Source organism: Taudactylus pleione, unplaced genomic scaffold (genome assembly GCF_031769625.1).
Source record: "Taudactylus pleione unplaced genomic scaffold, aTauple2 ptg000229l, whole genome shotgun sequence".
Taxonomy (NCBI): Eukaryota; Metazoa; Chordata; class Amphibia; order Anura; family Myobatrachidae; genus Taudactylus; species Taudactylus pleione.
In genome coordinates this window covers 2,622,729-2,630,352 of record NW_028284631.1, presented here as the reverse complement: position 1 = coordinate 2,630,352, position 7,624 = coordinate 2,622,729, and the positions used below count along the sequence as shown (strand labels likewise).

Sequence of the window (7,624 nt, the reverse complement as noted above, 5' to 3'; positions counted from 1 at the left end):
AACATATCCAGTAAGACAAGAACGTCCTTTCAAGGTGGGGCAGAGTCGTCAATCCGACCACGAGGTACCTTCGTCCAGCTCGTCCGTGGAGGACACCAATTTGTTTTTTTTATATTTGTTAATAGGCTGCATAATAAACAAACGTAAACATTTATAAGGTATAGGATATCACTGTGGACCTCTACCTCCTCTAGCAGTATACATCTACCATAAAAACACACATTATTATCATTGAGCACTTGGCCACACCCCCTCACACAATTGGTCACACCCTCTTAAACATGGTCATGCCTGCTCCACCTCTAACTCCACCCCTCGTCTACCCCGTCCACACCTGGGTTCCCCCCTGTCATTTTTTTCTGGATCCACCCCTGCCCCCATTAAACCTATAGGGGTTGCAGCACTGTTATTAGAGAAAATAATAGAATAAATAACATTGCTACCCATTCAGTATAGAATAATAATAATAATAGCAATATAAATAATAAAAATGATAAACACACACACAATACAATCACACACACACATATTACAACCACACACACACAAAGTAAATCAGAAATAAAATATCAATTGAAAGTAAATCCTAAAACACCTATAACACTGCAAATAAATGCTTCAGATTGTAAAATATTTAAAAGTTTAAAAAAAATTTAAGCATATGTATTGCCTCGTTTGCCCACAACAGGCATGGCATCCGATGCTTTAGCCTTGTGTACCGCTGTATCCCTTAGTGACCTCTAGAAGGTTTGCGTCGCCTTCTAGCCAATCACACTTCAGTAACCTATAATCAGGGCGTAATCATCCAATGAGAAAAGTTTGTAGAAGTTGTAGCGCTGACGTCATCGAACAAGCCAACTCCACTCTACAGGCGGTTACAGGAGTTATCAATCATCGCCCTTGCCCCTCCCTCATTACCCGGAGCACGCAGTGGTGGGGTAGCGAAGGTTTAACGACACGCCCATAACCCTGGCCGCGCCTCCTGACGGTGGAGTGGCCAATCCTGAGTGTAACCGTTAGTGTTTCGGTTGGAGTAAGAGAGAGGTGAGACCGGCGGCGGCGGCTGGGGACCCTCGGTAGGTGTGATATGATCATCTCTTTATCTCTTATCTGGGCAGCAGAGTGCAGCGATCTATCTATCTATCCTTTGCAGTACTTGTTGTACACATGAAGAGAACATGCAATGCACAGTATATACCCCATACCCCGTACTCAGCTGTTGCATTGGAACGTTGTTGATCCTCTGTTGTAAAGTTTTGCATGTAATTCTCGTGGTTGTAGGGTTATTGCTTTAATGTGTGTTTGCCATTAGATGTACGTATAAGAAGTAGAATATATTTGGCCTGTCATAACCTTATCTATAAGAAATCACAGTGTATTGGCACATGATTATAATCTCAGGCCAGGGCTGTATATAGACAGGACTGGCGTGGCTGGATTGTGCATGGCTGCTTGTGGTATTCACAGGAACTGATTATCTGAGTGCGTGTAAAGACGCAGAACTGTGATTCTTTTCCTTGTACAGCCATGTCATTCAGTTCAAGTTGCATGTTTCAAAGTTCATTGGCATAATACTAAACTACTGCTTATTCCAATACCTTTTAGCACTATCCCTGAGATTCAGCTTGTGTACGTGATTTCCTATCCGATACTTTTTGTGGACATAGGATGTATTCTGTTTACTGTCCTCTGACTGTGCTTTTCTTGTGATCCTGTAAACCAGTTCTGTTCAAGTATGTACATGAACTGGGGGCACAGTTATCTTGTAACTATGTGATGGTAATCCAGGAAGGGATAATAAGTCTATTGAGGTTGTCGGGGAAGGTGGGAGCTTCCAAAAAGCTGCCAGTTGCACAACCTTGCCGTATAGAATTATTATTATTATTATTATTATTATACCTCTAAAGACAACATATTATGCAGTTTTATCATTCGCATCCGTTCCTGCCTCAGTAGAGCTTGCAGTCTAAATTCTGTTAATATTAAAACTACCAGTAGGTTTTTGGACTGCGGGAAGAAACTAGAACATCCAAAGGAAACCCACACAAACAAAGTGAGAGGATACAAACTCCACACAGATAGTTCCCTTTTTAGAACACAACCCACTGCTTTGAGGCAGTAACGTTGTATCCACTGTGCCACCGTGTTGTCACAATAATTGTCAATTCAGTTTTGGGAATATGTGTGGATGAACTAGCACGAGCCATGTTCAGGTGAATAAAGCATCTTGTATCAGTGTTTGTACTTTGTACATGTCAAAACTGTTTTACCTTGAAAATGATTACCACTTTAAAATACATCAGACTTGCCGGAATGGTGCTGATGCCTGCATCTCGCAGGCTATTACATTTCCCCCCATGTGTCTTTGGTAAAGGTACTTTAGTAGTCTCCACATTTAGATGGTATGCTCTTTGGAATGGGTGTACATTCCTGTCTACATGTATTATATACAGCGTTGCAGAAAGGAAAAGGCCGTGTTCTTCTAAAAACAAACATGAATGTTGATCCTACAATAAAATTGACACCACATTCCCAGCCAATGAAATACATCAGAGGGACTAAATAGGTTTCTTGCTTTGTATTTTGCATTTGGCAGAGTGATAGAGGCTTGCACTAAGTTTTGGTAAATTGCAGTAAACGGGAGAAAATTGGTTGCGCAAAAAACTCAGCAGGTAAATTGTTCAAAGTCAGTCAAAATAAATTCCAATCAGCAATTATAACAATAAATAAATATGCCTTTATTTAACAAAAGTAAACATGTATTAATACTTCAAACAATATATAATAAAAAAAAGTCAAAAATAATAACAGGCAGTCTTCTACATAAATAAATATAAGCAACTGAAAGCACAGGCTTCCTTTGGAGGTGATACTGTAAATGTTGCAGATGAGTGGATAAAATGTTACTCTAATGGTCTTGTAGCAAAAACTCAAATGAGTTCAGATAAGTTTCCACAAAAATGACCCTATATAAAGCGACGCACTACAATCCCGATATGTACACCATCAGGGAGAGACTCCTTTAGAGTAGTAGTAGTATGTTGTACTTCAAACAAAGTAGCAAACAGCATGGCAGGAGGTGACGGCAGGCTCTACAAAGTGGAGCTAGATGATAAGCTCCACGTTTATAATGAATGATGGACAATAATGTCTGAACCTACCAGTTATTTATATAGCACATATTCCACATGGCTAAATACTCTCTGTAAAGCCATTCACATCAGTTCCTGCATCGGTGGAGCTTACAATTCATGTTCCTGATTCAGAAATGTACGTTATTCATGGTTACACAGAGGAGCGTCAAGGTACATTATTGTAGTCACTCAGAGCGACTATTGACTCGCAGTGCGACTGACATTCACGGAGCTTTTGGAGGAAGTAAAGGAGGAGTGGAGGAAAATAATGCAGGCATGTCGCAATCCTTTTCGTGCTGTGTCACAGCATCTGCACGGACGTTCAAGTGACTCTGGCATTTCAGTACATGTATACGCAGAAGTCAGATTATCGAAGCATCTGTGACCGTTGCTGCGTCTTTATACGCAGTTGCTTGGGTTTGCAAAGCCGCAGGATCTGCATCTCAGCACCTGCAATATTTGCATATTTTTGCACAGTAGCTGCGTACGGGATTGCAGCTGCGATGGCATTAGAGTACATGACTGAATCAGGCCCTGTGTTCCCTACTACATGCACACACATATGCACTAGGATTCATTTTTTTGGGGGGAGCAAATTAACCGATCGGTATAGTTTTGGCATGTGGGAGGAAACCCACACAAGCACGGGGATAATATAGAAACTCCACACATGTAGGGCTGTGGTGGCAATCAAACCCAAGACCTCAGTGCCATGAGGCAATAATGCTGACCATTACACCATCCGTTTACAAAACCGACCTCAGTATGTGCCCTCCAAGTAAATGCTGCTGTGCCGCGGTAGTCATGGTGGAACATGGGGGTTGCTGTGTTCATTTGCAGTACAGGCAACATAGATGTTCTCTAGTTGCCATTCTGATCGTGGAACCCGATGTGCGCTCTCTAGAGATAGAGATATATATGTATATATCTATCTATTTTATTTATTTATTTTTTTGATCTACGGTAGTCAGTTGAGGTAAAACTGTGAGTCCGGCGTATTTGGAGTCAGCAGTACATAGAGCCAATGACAGTGGTTGTGTTCTATTCACGATTTCACCCATCTAGATGCAAATTGCCCACTTCATTGGACATGTGCAGAACAATATTGCGCAATGAACACCACCCAAACTATGAGGCATTGTCTTCACAGTAGTCACCTGTTGACCCTGGATTGCAGGAACAGTCACAGGTTTTTTAATATTTAAGAGTTCTTTATGTAGGAGTTCAATTTAAATTTACAGTCCTTAGTCTCCCTACCCACAGGTGTTAGGAAGTTGCCAGTGGTAACAAGCGTTTGCGGTCAGAGGGTGGGCGAGTGGAAGACATGCCATTGACCTCTTTGAGTACCTATGTGTCTTAAAGGTTATTTGTTGTAAAGTTATTGGTCCTGACTCAAGAGATGCATGCAATGCCCATCGTTGCTGCGATCTTGTATGCTAATGGTGCAGCCTCTGTCTTGACACCCACCTCCAGCATATCACATCCGCCACCTACGTACAACAATGGAAACATTGGTTACATATCAAACCTCAGAGCTAGCCTATGCTGTCTCAGAATTATCATCTCACCTAAGTATGTGGTAGCCTCTGCAACTGCAAATAAATGTACAGAGTCTCACTAGAGCATGAACAGAAAACGGTCCCGTCACGCCTGTGTTTTTCTAATGACTTTGATGCATGCGCAGTGGCAAAAAATTGCTCCACCTTTGTATCAGGCCAGTCGTTTGATAAAGCCATGCAGGTATTTCAGACCTGTTATGCTCTGCCTCTCACCTTGGGTGAGACCAGTGGCGGAACTGCCAGAGACAATGGACTCAGTTGCCGCTGGGTGCCAGCCCTGAAACCTCTTCCATTGTCACCGGTCCGTTCCATGTCCAGTCCTACCTGGCCTGCTTCTAAAACAGAGGAGGCGCTGATCAGCATCAGCGGCGCTCCTCCATGTCTGGACCCTGTGGTCTCTGGTCGCGGATGTCACATAGCATGCGACTGCCCACGTCCCTGTGCCTGCCCGCCTGAAGAGTCGGGACTGGAGACTGCACAGTGTAAGTGGCTGACAGTGGAGTGGACATCCTCACCGTGCCATGGAGGACGGGAACCGCCGCGCCTTCTGTCACTGCGAGGAGAGTGGGCGGGAGGAGAGCATTTAGAGCCAGCCCAGCAGATAACAGTGGCACTGGCTGTGGCAGACTGGCAGTAAAAATCATTATAGGAAGTCTATCAACTGCAAGGCAAGCCCTAGGCTATGAGGGTGGGGTGGGATCGGTGCTGGGGGGGTGATATATTTAAAGAGCACACATTTTATTACTCAGTCATGTTAGGGGGGGTCATATATTTAAAGAGCATATATTTTATCACTTTGCCATGTTAAATTATTTATCATGACATTCATGACAGAGGGATAAAATATATGCTCTTTAAATATATCCCCCCCCCCCCCCCCCTTACATTGACAGAGTAATAAGACAGGGGCAGAACTTGGGAAACAATGGAGGCGCTGGCACTGAAGAGGCTCCTCCTCAATTTCCTGCAATATATTCACCGCACTTAGGGCTGTAAATATGGGGGATGAGCGGCACCAAATGATAACTTGCCTCCGTGCCCCTGTGATGAACTTACGCCACTGCGCGAGACCGAGAAAAGGCCTGTCATTGGGGAAACTTCCCAAATGTAAGGAGTATGGGAAATATCCGTAAGCTGTATATTAAGGACATTCCAGAATTAGTATTTTTAATTTAAAATCTGCATTTGCATGTAGAGTGTCATTCAGTGTGACATTCACACATCAGCATGTAAGAGGGATCTCAGTAACCGGTAATTACTGGCTCTGGCTAAAATAATAAATAAATGAAAAGCCACAAACTATGTACTGTAATTCAGGGAGCGATGTTGGGGACAAGACACATTTTGTTTACCATTATCCCTGTGTTGCTGAAACCTGTAGAACTTATAGCTGCACTATTCGTGACATGCTTGTGTCACCGGCGTTCTGTTCCCAGTCTCAAATTAAAGCCGAATACTACAAACACAACTGGCAAATCCCCCTTTGTGCCTTGTCCCTCTGCTTGCTATTTCATGGTTGTGTTGGAATTGGTAGTGTCTCATTCTGCCTACACAGGTTTTCCTCACCTCGTATAGACAAAGTGAGAAGGAGCCCAACCTCTATCATCAGATCCCTATTTACTGTACAGGTGTTAGCGGGAGTGAGCTATGAAACAGTCAGCATGAAATGACTCATTATGGCAGAGACGTTCCAGGGATGTGATCATGAACTTCAGTGTGAATGTGTTGCCCCTACATGTTGTTTTTGTGGAAAATGATAGAACCCAAGGAATTGCCTGGAGACTTTCCTTTTCAGCACCATTTTTTTCTGCTTACATGTCCTAGTTTGCTTTGTTCAGCGTTGCGTAACTAATACTTTCTCGTGGGAAAAAATCACTCTGTAATAATAACACTTCACCTTCAGCTACCTGAAGGCCGGGTGTGCCGAGACCACCAATGGCCAGCCCTAAAATGTACCCTGCATTACATGGCTGTAAGTGTGCAATGTCTAGTGCAGTTTGGCTACTAGAGAAGGACAAGGGTTTGCTGTATCAGTTCCTTATATTATTTGTTTGGATGCATGTAGAATACATTTCATTTTAATAAAAATTTTCCATTTGTCTTCAAAAAGTGGAGGAAAATCTCCTCTTTTAAATATGTACATTTTACACAGCTTTTTAAATCTGACAATTATTAACTTTTATTTAGAAGTCGCCACCAACTGTCCTTAGCGGCATAGAAGGAGTATTAACCTTGGTATAAACAAACAATATAATATTAATACAATGTCTGTTCATGTCAGTTGAGATTACAACCAGATTCACACCTATAAGCACAGAGTCACTAGAGACGCTTTAGGCAGCTTTACATGTAAAATTGTAGAATGCTTGATCATTTTTCAAGCAGTGGTGAATAATAAAAAGTTATCCCTTAGACAATGCTGTACTGAACAGGATCTATGTCATTTATTAATTTTAAAATAAATAATACAGCCGTATCGCTTTTTATACCATACATTTGGTTACTTTCCCATCAGATTAAATGTTTTTAGTTTTAATTTGAGGCAAATCTGTAGACATTTGTGTGGCTGACCCACTAATTAGCCTTAATCACTGCTGAGAGTTAATGATCAGATAATCCAGCATCATTACCGCAAATGGACAGATTCCTAAATCCAGCTCTCGCTGTAACATGAATTTCAGGCACAGTATTACATTGCTGAGCTATAAAGTTAATAATCACTGGTAATGTTAGTTGTTACATAAATCTGTGTTGAATGTCCTTGAGCTGGTTATGGATGGTGATTTAAACCTCTTCTTACAAGGATTTGTTTTCCCCTAATCGACTAAAGCAGTACAGACCAGGAGATCGCCAACCTTTCATCAACTGATGCCTGTCTTATGTAGGTCAATCAGCCCTGAGAAATCGTTTTGCCATTTGCAGTATACAATA

At 42.1% G+C, this 7,624-nt stretch overlaps 1 protein-coding gene across 1 annotated transcript in view; it reads left to right on the top strand.

Moving 5' to 3' along the window:
- The first annotated feature begins 940 nt into the window (after positions 1–940).
- Positions 941–7,624, top strand: part of FARP2 (FERM, ARH/RhoGEF and pleckstrin domain protein 2) — a 95,308-nt gene continuing 88,624 nt past the window's right edge. Inside the window, exon 1 of the mRNA XM_088479221.1 lies at positions 941–1,076. The gene's annotated coding sequence lies outside the window, so the exon portion shown is untranslated. The remainder of the gene's footprint in view (positions 1,077–7,624) is intronic.